Source organism: Eublepharis macularius, chromosome 8 (assembly GCF_028583425.1).
Source record: "Eublepharis macularius isolate TG4126 chromosome 8, MPM_Emac_v1.0, whole genome shotgun sequence".
NCBI lineage: Eukaryota > Metazoa > Chordata > Lepidosauria > Squamata > Eublepharidae > Eublepharis > Eublepharis macularius.
In genome coordinates, this window is record NC_072797.1 from 30,292,912 (window position 1) to 30,305,131 (window position 12,220).

General features: G+C 40.3%; 1 protein-coding gene across 2 annotated transcripts in view; it reads right to left on the minus strand.

Moving 5' to 3' along the window:
• The window catches only part of ARL15 (ADP ribosylation factor like GTPase 15), a 223,944-nt gene that overhangs the window by 201,230 nt on the left and 10,494 nt on the right, over positions 1–12,220 (minus strand). The window lies entirely within an intron of this gene.

The following is a 12,220-nucleotide window of genomic DNA, read 5'->3' on the forward strand; positions in this document are numbered from 1 at the left end:
TACATCTTTACATCCATGTTGGTCATTATTTTCCAATTATCAGGTGTATATTGGCAAAAATCTGTATGAGAAGCATGTTTGCCTATAAAGATAAGGACTCGGAGCTGGTTTCTGCATATTTCTGACTCAGACCATTATATTTTGCAGTGAACTCTGGAGCACTTAAATGTGAAAAAGTTACGTCCAAATGTGTTACCTACTCAATTTTTCATGAGAGCAGTATTGAAGCAGGATCAGACTGGGAAACATGATGTGGATAAAGTACTCTACAATATAAAAGTCTTTTACAGATAGACATAGAGAAACCATTCCCAAAATGTCAAAGTCAGTGGCAGATGTTACAATAGAAGACAACCAATAGTGGCTATGGAAACACGCTTCAGGCCTGAGCATAAACCACAACTCTGGAAAGTTTACCATAGTCTTTCTATTGTAGTACTCGTTTATTTTAAATTACGCCTAAGCACACTCATTCTGTCTGATGTACCAGTTAGCATTTTTAAAGGGCATAGATTATCTTCCCCCTTACATCCACTGCGATGTCAGGTCTCAGAAAAGTAGCAACCAGTCCACCCATTAAGATCAGCATCTAAAGCCCTGATCTGCATGCACCCCTGCCCACTGTAGAGAGCTGACTGACAGAGGAATAGCAGGGCACCTCACCTCTGGAATGTCCCCCAATTTGCATGGCATCTAGTACTTTAAGTTTTAAGGTGATTATATAGCAATTTCCTTCATAAATGTATATATAAACAGAAAGCTGTTTTTATATATGGACACCAGTATGGTGTAGTGGTTAAAGTGTTGGACTGGGATATGGGAGACCCAGGTTCAAATCTCTGGTCTGGCATAGAAGTGCACTGGATGGCCTTGGGCCAGTCACACTATCTCAGCCTAACCTACCTCACATGGTTCTTGCAAGGATAAAATAGAGGAGAGGAGGATGTAAGCCGCTTTGGGTCCCCGTTGGGGAGAAAAGCAAGTATAAATGAAGTGAATAAATAAAAAATATTTAATCACAAAAGCAGTTTATACTTAACTGATAACGGGTAAGGATTGTGCTCTGGTTATTCAGTTTTATGTTTTGTATTCCAATGCTTGGGATACAATAAGAAACTTAAATTATATTTAAGAGCTAAAAGATCATCCCCTAGTACAAAGGATTTTTTCAGTTTACTTTGATAATTTATATAGTTTGTTAGTGACATTTAATAATAAAAGTTTATAAAGCAAACATCTTCCAAGAAGATGCAGTAATTGTACACTATACTGGAGATTTCTTCTCAGTTTTGTAATACAAGGAACTTTGAAGTTCAGATTTGTTATTTTAGTAGGGAAGCCAACACACACAATGGTGAATTATGTAACTTCAGTTTTGATTTCTATTCAATATACAATGAATACACACAGGTGCTGGGATCTGACCTTTGGCAAATGCAAAAATCATTGTGTTTTTCAGCTATGAACGTTGAACTTAATAGAAAAATACAATTTCATTGCAAAGAAGTTTATATATGCACACACAGCATAACATCCTTTTGCATAAACAGACTGCTAAATTTACTGAACACATGTAGACTACCAAAACCCACTAAGGGTTTGCTTTACAAAGATGAAGAAAGTACAAATAGAAGCAAAGCTGCAGAGACTCCTTACAATGACTAACTTTATTGCATTGGGAAGAATTTTTTATAAGCAGATAAAGTTATTCAAGGACCTAGCTCCCCAGAACTACATTCAGATTTATAGGCAAATCCCCTTTTATAACCTGTCAACTTTATATTCCCCTTGTCAGCATGGTAGGTAGGCAGACAAGTAGATTAAAGAGTTTATGGTGAAATGTCGGCTAGGCTAGTAAGACATCAACCTTGAACTGCTATTCATCTCACTCTTCACACCTTCATGAAAGACAGACTTCTTTACACTGGATCTGTAAACCAAGCACAAGTCTACCACTTTCCACTATAGACTCCAAATTACTTCTCCTGATAAGTAATTTCCATACCACTCTAGTGGCTGCTTCAGTTAGGAATCATTGCAGAACTGTCCAATCCTTAGACATAAGACAAATCTTAAATCACGTGAATTTAGGCTGGCAGTTAATTTCATTTCTATATGGCTCTTTTCAGCATACATCATCATCATATCCAATCATTCATTATTCCTTCCTCCCCAAAAGATTACTACTCTGTATTGTAAAGACAGAAAGAAAGCCAGATTGGTATAGTGGTTAAGAGCGGTGGGACTCTAATCTGGAGAACCAGGTTTGATTCCCACTCCTCCACTTGAAGCCAGCTGGGTGACCTTGGGTCAGTCACAGCTCTTTCAGAGCTCTCTCAGCCCCACCTACCTCACAGGGTGATTGTTGTGGGGATAATAATGACATACTTTGTAAACCGCTCTGAATGGGTGTTAAGTTGTCCTGAAGGGTGGTATATAAATCAAATGTTGTTGTTGTTGTCAGACGTGACACAGCATGCTACTAGAGTGCATGATATACCCCATCTAAGAACTATCTCTCAGATTCAATCCTGAGAACAGACAAGATTACAGGGCTCAGAAAAACCACCACCTGAAATCTTGTGCTCAAAACTAACTTTGGACAGTGCTGACAATACTGAATATGAGGAGAAACTCATGATCTGATACTTTATAAAGACAGCTTCCTATATGCTCAAGTATTGAGGAAATGAAATATTTTTGAAAAGATTTTCCTGGAGGAGTAGCCAAAACGAGCAATTCTTATTTTAATAAAGTTAAGAATAGAATTGATGCATAGTATACATTACATGGTAGAAACCCAAGATGTGTCACATATCTTGGAGACATTGTTCACACAAGAGGGCATAATGGGTGAACCATCCAGTGATACATCGGCCCATATCAGCTGCTATTTCCATTGTGAGTCGGCTTACTTATCACCCTCTCTGCACAACTTGGGGAAAACATAAGAATATAGATGGCTCTGAACATATTACGGTGAGCCAGTTTTCACTATGTGAACAAGCCCACAAGTCTAATGTGTCAACAAGACAGGCAACCACACATGACTTGCCTTGGCAAATTTCATCTATTTTAGGAGAAGCAGCATGACAAAAAATATGCCTTTTCAAATATTAACGTTTATATCCATAGCAGAGTTAAATAATGATATTCTACGGACCTGTACTTGTTTTTTGTTCTGGAAAACCACATTAGAAGAACTGGCAAAATCTGCATGTACAATGTTAGCCTAAACACTTCCAAGCCTAGAGTAGACATGAAAAGCTTTTTTAAAAATCAGCAAGCACAGCACCCAGGAGTACTGATCCCTGGGACTGGATGCCCTTGCGCTTCCCAGTCGACTCATGTATGGCAATCCTCACTATCCCAAGTGAAAGACCAACTATCAGGACAGCACAGATTACTCTTGGTACATCCAGCTTCCCAACGTAGCTTAGAGAAGAGCTAGCTGCCCCTATCCAGGGATGGTTCCTATCGTAAGCTAAAATGGCCAACTGGGAGTACAGGTTCTAAGCAGCATTAAGCCCAAGCATAAGCATATATTCTTAAATATAACGGCAGCCAGTTTTAGAAAATGCTTTGCATTAAGTTAGCTACAGCTGCTCATGGAAAACAGTGTGAAATTACTTTTATTGTGAGGGTACCCAACATGGCACCTGTGGGTCCACCAACACCTTTCCTGATACCCACCAAGTGATTTTAGAAAGTGGGTAAGGCCCTTGCCCAGCAGGGCTTCTGACTGGCCACTGGAGACATGATTGGCTGTGCAGATTAAAATAACGTTTTGGCAGCAGGCACCACAGTGTTCATTTTATTCTCTCTCATTCCTCTTTCTCAGTGTATTCTTTAAAATTACTACTTTTCTTCCTTGCACTTGGGCTTCCTCTGTATGTGTTTCCACCTCCTGCAGTGGCCATTTTGTGGATGGCTCCATCTCCTGTGGCAGTCATTTTTATGGCTGTGCCCACCACCCTGTACCAGATTTCCAAAGGCGCCCACAGACTCAAAGATTGGGGACCTCTGTTTTACAACAAGTAGATTACAGAAAATTAAGAAAGAATATAAAAACAAGGACAATCCCATAAAAAAAATCAACTGTCTCCCCCATCTCAGAAAGGACAGACTACTCAGAGAAGGCAGCCAAAGAAACTGGAATGAAATTCCTTCCCTAAAGTTATCTACCTAATTATCTAGCGCATTTTTATTCTCCCTTTTTTCCAAGGGGCACAGGATGGCATACATGGTTTGTCATTCCTGGTCTCATCTTCATAATCACTTTAGGAGGTCGGTAAGGCTTTGAGAGAATGACTGGCCCAAGGTCATCCGGTAGCTTCATGGCTTAGTGGAATTTGAACCTGATGGGAGGAGTAGATCTACTGTAGGATTTCCATGAATGGAAAGAGGGTGCTTTTGGGTCATTCCCTTGTTCCACAGTTCCAGGGGGAGCAGTCTCCAAGGCCCACAAGATGGGGCACTCTGTAGACAGAAATCTCTTCCATCTGCAGAAATCCTCTGTGGGATCCTAACCATAATCCAACATTCTAGCCATTACACCACATTGGATATGAACATTAGAGCCCATGGGAAGTTAGCTATGGTAGAATTATAATGAAATAACTGATTGTAATCACATATTACCCTGACCTGGATGGCCCAGGCTAGCCCAATCTCATCAACTCTCAGAAGCTAAGAAGGCTGAACCCTGGTTAGTACTTGGATGAGTTGCTATGCAGAAGCAGACAATGGCGAAGTACCTCGCATCATCTTGTCTTGAAAACACCAGGGGTTGCCATGTTGGCTGTGATTTTAGGGGTCTTTACATACACACAACATTACCACTACCAGAGAGCAACTGAACCTATTCTGTTTATTTTTAGATGTATAACTAGGCCATGTGCTGATTTCTCCTGCACAAGGGGAGATTTTTTTTTCTCCCAAACAGTTAACAATTGAGTTTTCTACCACAGGGTACAGAATGGGCCATTGTACAATTTATTTGGAGGAGCAACTCATAAAATGCTGCAATATTAATGGCTTCTAGCGGAGACAGGGCCAATTGTCATAATTATCAGGGTGCTCTACACTTAAAACTGCCCAGCTTTGGAGTTGAACTACGGAGAAGAAGGGGGGAAGCAGTCTACCAGCAAAGATGTTTTTTTAAAAAACGCAACAGCCAGCAAACATTCAGTGCCGGATCATGCTCAAATTTTATTTACTTACAGTTTGCTGTTGTTTCCTGCAAGGAGTTTACGTGGGGAGCATGAAAAAGAAAACAAACATTTTCACTTACAAGTTGTTTCAAGTTAAACAATCAAGGTTGCCAAGCATCTTCATCAGATGCTTTATAGCAGCCTTAGAACAAGCAACTGGGAACTAAATCCCACCCCAGGCTTTGGAATGTTGCAGGATATAAAAAATAAGCAACCAACAAGGGTGTGCTGGAAGCCAGCATGCGACTTTCTAATCATTTTCCTGCAAGTGTAAAAAAGAAAAAAAGGACCTTCAGAACTGAAGGTGACACTTAGTATTAGCCGAGCACCATTTGGAACACACAGTTATTGTCTACGGTCCCACCTGAAGACTCCACAACATTATGAAGTACAAAATTTTAGAAAGCAAAGATGTGCATGCTTCTTTTTCCCTCTGCACACTCCAAGTGAGGCATTCTATCCCATAGGTATATAGAATACTGCCACCACAGTAAACAAATTGCACTGCTTGAAGCAATATAACCTAGGCAATAAACTGAATGAAGACAGCTGGGTGTGCCCCCCACACCTTTGCAGAGCCCTCTTGTTCTCTGGAACATGCTGAGATTATCTTCAGAACCAAAACCAACATCTCTTCTCACAGCAATGTATTCAGTTCCATTTGAAATCAAGGAGAAATTCTCAAGCTGACCTGCAGGCGCTCAGAATTACCAGTGTTCTGGGACTGCCAAGGAGAATGCTTATGCCCACATAGAAATATAGCATTCATTAGTAGCATTTCTAAGTGTCTTGGCATTATATCACATTTACAACCCGACCAAAGATGGAGGTACTAATATATATATATGAAATATATGAATTTAACAAAGTGCTAAGTGCCAAAACCAATTTGTGTGGAACATAGATCCAGAGGAGTTAGCCGTGTTAGTCTGCAGTAGCAAAATCAAAAAGAGTCCAGTAGCACCTTTAAGACTAACCAATTTTATTGTAGCATAAGCTTTCGAGAATCACAGTTCTCTTCGTCAGATGCATGGAGGGCAGAAAGAAACTGGTCAAATATAGAGGAGGGGAGGAGGAGAGGAGGGATGTAAACAACTCCTTTGATATGGAGATGCAAACAGCTCCTTTTGATGTGGGGATCAGTTTGCTTGTGTAAAGGTTCAAAGGAGTTTGTGGTATTAGTCTGTAGTAGCAAAATCAAAAAGAGTCCAGCAGCACCACCAAGACCATACAATTCTACTGCAGCACAAGCCTTCGATAACCACAGCCCTCCCCGCCAGATGCATCTGACAAAGAGAACTGTGGCCCTCGAAAGCCCACGTCAGGTGCCACTGGACTCTCCCCTGACCCCGCCTATGTAAATGAAATCAGTTACCTGTGATAATGAGATAACCATTCATAGTCCCTATTCAGTCCCAGCTTGACAGAGTCAAATTTACATATGAATTCCAATTCAGCAGCTTCCCGTTGGATTTTGTTTTTGAAAGGTTTCTGTTGAATTACAGCAACCTTTAAGTCTTTGATGGAATGTCCTGGTAGATTGAAGTGTTCTCCCACTGGTTTCTGAACGTTGCCATTTCTAATGTCAGATTTGTGTCCATTTATTCTTTTGCATAGAGGTTGGCTGGTTTGTCCAATGTACAGAGCAGAAGGACATTGTTGGCACATGAGGGCATATATCAGATTGGAGGATGAGCAGCTGTAAGAGACAGAGACAGTGTAGTTGATGCCATTGGGTCCTGTAATTGTATTCCCTGGGTAGATATAGGGGCAGAGCTGGCATCTGGGTCTGTTGCAGGGCCTGGTACCTGTGCTGGTGACTCTGCTAGCCGATTCATGATTGTAAGTGAGAAGTTGTTTAAGGTTGGGGGGCTGTCTTTAGGCAAGGAAAGGTCTTCCACCCAGGGCTTCTGAGAGAGAGGTATCATTTTCCAGGATGGGTTGTAGCTCACTGATGATATGTTGGATTGGTTTGAGCTGGAACAATGTCATAACTATAATAAACTTCATAAATATCTCATAAATACAATTCATTCAAACACAGTCTATACACAGAACCGCAGTCCATATAATTCATAAATTCATGTACAGACTATCATCAGTACAACAATAATCCAACCGGTGAAGAGTCCAATGTACAAAATATCCAAGTGTGATATTGAATAGGAAACGACCTTGAACTGTATCCCTTCTTCCAAGAGCAGTCCAGTATTCAGTCAAATGAAAACGACCTGAAGCCGAACTCTTATTCCAAGAACAGCCTACCGGTCTAAACCAGCAGATTTTTCAATCCCTGTTTCGTTCATCAGATGACAGTGTTGTTCCATCATTTTTCACCAACTGGGTGATGTGAATAGGTGTGACAGAATATGATCCAGAATTAATTGCCCATGAGGAAGTTCGATGAACGAAACGGGGATTGAAAAATCTGCTGGTTTAGACCCATAAAGGGGAGGGATGGCAAACCCCGTAACAATCTGGTATGAAAGAAAGGGCAAGCCCACGGGGAATACAATGGAACAATGCTTCACAAAGTGTTCAATTTTTAAAGTGCCAGTGCTATATAATTTAAACATTCATACATATTTGTGCAGTTCTTTCAGGAACAAGAATGAATTGGGGCGCCCTGGAATAGATGGCCAGGGCACCCTGGAACAGGCGGCCACCCAATCCGGTTGATGTAATATGAGAATCTCCAAGCATATGGAACCAGAGGCAGTGCTCCCGTAGAAGAGGACATGAAATCTATGGTTTCTAAGCCGGCCCCAGATCGGGCCTGAGGAGGATTTCTACATCTATCCCACCTCTGCGTTTACTCTGTGCATGGAAAGGTCACCAGAAAGAAGGAAAGAGACTAATGCAAGGATTTAAATTTATACAAACTTTATTACACCCGGACATGTTGTAATATTCTTGAATGCACTTTTTGTATGTTGGATTCATTCTTGTTCCTGAAAGAACTGCACAAATATGTATGAATGTTTAAATTATATAGCACTGGCACTTTAAAAATTGAACACTTTGTGAAGCATTGTTCCATTGTATTCCCCGTGGGCTTGCCCTTTCTTTCATACCGGTTTAGACCTGTAGGCTGTTCTTGGAATAAGAGTTCGGCTTCAGGTCGTTCTTGGAAGAAGGGATACAGTTCAAGGTCGTTTCCTATTCAATATCACACTTGGATATTTTGTACATTGGACTCTTTACCGGTTAGATTATTGTTCTACTGATGATAGTCTGTACATGAATTTATGAATTATATGGACTGCGGTTCTGTGTATAGACTGTGTTTGAATGAATTGTATTTATGAGATATTTATGAAGTTTATTATAGTTATGACATTGTTCCATACAAATTGGTTTTGGCACTTAGCACTTTATTAAATTCATATATTTCATATATACATTAGTACCTCCGTCTTTGGTCGGAGGTTACAGTGTACATATCGGAGGCATCCCTGTTGTTTAGAATTATATCACATTTAGCAAGGCTTCACTAGTAACTGACACATGCAATCGGGAAATGTTCAAGCAGCTGCGGGGCCTTAGTGCAGGAGATAAATAATAACGGAAGATATATTTTAACCTCATGGTGAAAAGTATTAATCCTGCACAATCTTGGGCAGTCTCACAATCGCATCAGCAATAGCTGGGCAAAGCACTGGAGCTGAATGGCATCATCAGTAGCTATCTTCAAGAGGTCCCACCCATCCTCTCTCTTCCCACATTCACAGTAGTCCATTGTATCTCTGGGCAGGAAGCACAGAAGATGCATCAGGAAAAGCCCACAAGATCCAGTACCTCAAGCAAAAGTATGATGCAGTAATTATTTCAGAAATGTCTTAAATTCCAGAGATCATAATCTACACCTCCAAAATCAACTGCAGAAAGAAAAGTCAGCACATCTTTTCAGTTGTATTCTTCTCTTTGCTTTGGATTGGTGAGACCAAGTTCATAGCACAATAATACACATTTGATTGAAGTATTTCTTTGCAAGATGCTTTCATGAAGAAAATAATACAAGTGTTTTAAACACTTGAATATGATTTTCATATTCATATAACTTAAATAAATGATTAAAGAACAGAATGACTACTACTCAAAAATCATCAGTGCCAAACTATATGTTTGGGTTTTTAATGAACTGGCTCTATGCTCTCTGCACCGAACTCGGTGCAGGAAAGAGCTTTTAAATAATAAAAAATACCCCAAACAGGCTCCGAACATCAGCACGAGGAGGAAGGGCTCCTGCCCACCCACAGTTCTATTGCACCCTTGCTTATTCACACGTGGATTAAAATTAACACAAAGCAACTCTCGACAGGTAAAAGCATCACTGGCTTTAGTACAACTTAGAAACTCTACAATCATGCTTTTCAGTTGTTCTTACAGCACATGAAAGTTTTGTGTGTTAACTCACGTTTCCAAACACCCATTTTGTCTTGCCCCTCTTAACTATTGCTTATTTAATCCTTTAACAGCTACACTGCAGAGTCCCAATCAAAAACATGCCTTCATTTGTATCCTGCTTATTCCACTTTTACACTGTTAATAGATAGCTACTTTTCTGGCTGGGCACCTGGGCCTTTTAGAACTACATACTAAAGAGCATCAAAAGGTGAAGCTTTTTCTAGCATGCAGTACAATGACGACAAAAAATGGCTCACCACATGCATCGGAAGCATACAAGACCTACAAGAAGTTGACAATGTTTAATTGTATCATGCTTTTCCTATTTATCCCAAGGCAGCTTACAAACATGATTAGCAGCCAACCGGCATGGTTAATATATTATTAAAATTACAATATTAAAAAAAACAGAGCTTCCACTCAAAAGTATCAGCACCACCTGGTTTTTCCATCAATAAGGTGAGCCTAAATGCACTCCCAGAAAACTCTACCTGACATGCTCGTGAGTACTTCACACTTCCTAGGGCTGGTAAATCAGTCCCTTCTAGAACACCTGATTCCCCAAAGAACATCACCTCCATCTTATCTGGATTTACTTTCAGCTTCTTTCCCTTCATCCCCTTGAGTATAAGAATCAAAACATTTTCCTCCGGGGGTCTTTGTAAATGACTTATGTGGACAAATGTCCCCCTCTTTGAGCTACATCACACAATGAGGCTGCAAAACCTACACATTCATTCCAAGAAGCTTCTCAAAGGACAATAAACAGGACAGAGGACCATTGCTCTCAAACATCCACCATGCCAGCAATGGCTTTCACAAGCATCTGTTACTTAAGGTGGCAGATGCTTCTAGCCACCAGACAACAATCAAAGGGACATCTCATACCCTGGCAGGAATGTGACACCTAGGAGGGGACAGAAACAGGGAATCCCAGATTTTCTCTCTTCCTGGGAATAACAGTAACAAAGGATTGGCCCAAGGACAGTTGGGAAAACAGAGGAGATAAATTCCCTTGACAGGAAGGGAATGAGGCCCACTTTGGCTGGTTCAATCTGAGGGTAGCTTACAGGAAGGAGCTCTCACACCTGAGCTTCATGTTGACAGCTGCCATTACCACGTGGAGCTAATAAAGAGGCAGGCAGCCAGGACAAATACTCAAGTGAATAGATGACTGACAGAACACTATAACTGTAAGAGTAAATAGCCTACCTAGGATAACAACAGTCATGTTATGTATGGAAGAGGGACAAAAAACTGTAGATGTGAACCTTTACGTTGTATCTTTGGCTCAATTAATTGCTGTACAGAATGTGTGTGGGAAAAGAAGTTGCCGTCTTAAAAATTATTCTTATACTCAATTGTTGGCAGCGGGTAAATCCGTTCTCGTGGCAGCCTGGAAGAGTGAAAACGCCCAACCATTTCCAACTGGTTGCTGAAGGTCTGGGATCTCTTTATTTTAGCCAAGTTGACTGACTACACCAAACAATGTGAAAACCCAGATTACAAATCACATTTTATTGAATTTTGGTTTCCAGTTCTGGAATTTCTGTCGACAGATAACTATACTAAACAAATTGTTAAACCTAAAGATTGTTTTAATGTTCTACTTAGTTTGTAAGAGTGTCTTTATTCAAACTGTATAAATCTTTATGACGATGGAATCATAATTTTGTATTTGCAACCATTTAGATTGCCTAGACAAATGTTAATTAATTAGTTTCTCTGTTTCCTTATACATGACGTTGATTGTTCTTGTATCTCCTTATAATTACAATAAATACATTTTTTAAAAAATTATTCTTATACCTTTTCATTAATAACAACTTGTATACCACATCAGTTAAAGTGTATGGTTCCTCATAACATGCTCATGATGCTATTTAGAAGGTTCCAAATAACTGCCTGTATTTTGTTTTTAAATGTTTTTTAAAATGTTAATTTTATTCTTTCTTTATTAAATCCCGATGAAGCTACTAGCAATACATGTTGGGATCTAGAATTATCAATAAAACAATTCTCCCACTGCACCTTGCTTCTTTTACCTTCCTGGACTTCATCAGTACACCACCACCACCACCACCACCTTTCTAGTCAGAGGATGTGTGTGGACATTTTATTTTAAATAAGTTTCTTATTATTCTGAATTTCAGAATGTTCTACAAAACCATGTTAAGCCCGACTCCAACACATTAAAAAGGCACCAGCGGAAGGGAGGCGGTTGGTAGATCACTAGATCCCTAGAATGCGCAAGTGAGATAGCTGGAGGGAATGAGTGGGAGATGCGGTACTAGGCAGCCCCTGGAAACAGCGATGTGGACAGAGTGCTAGGAGGGCTGGTCCTATTAGCAAGAGATATTCTAAATGACCAGCTAACTGTACCATAGATACCCAGAGAGAACTGAAGAACGTCTCTGGGAGCTGGGTGGCCTTGGGATAGTGGGATACCACCTGGCAGAGATATGGAACAGCTGCTGAGTGTCTCAGAGAAATCAATGCAGAATGGTGCTCATAGGTCTGTGGAGCCATTCTATGACAACTTGCATAGCTGGATAACCATATGCTGATGACATCTCTTTCTGAAGCTCTGGATGACCTCA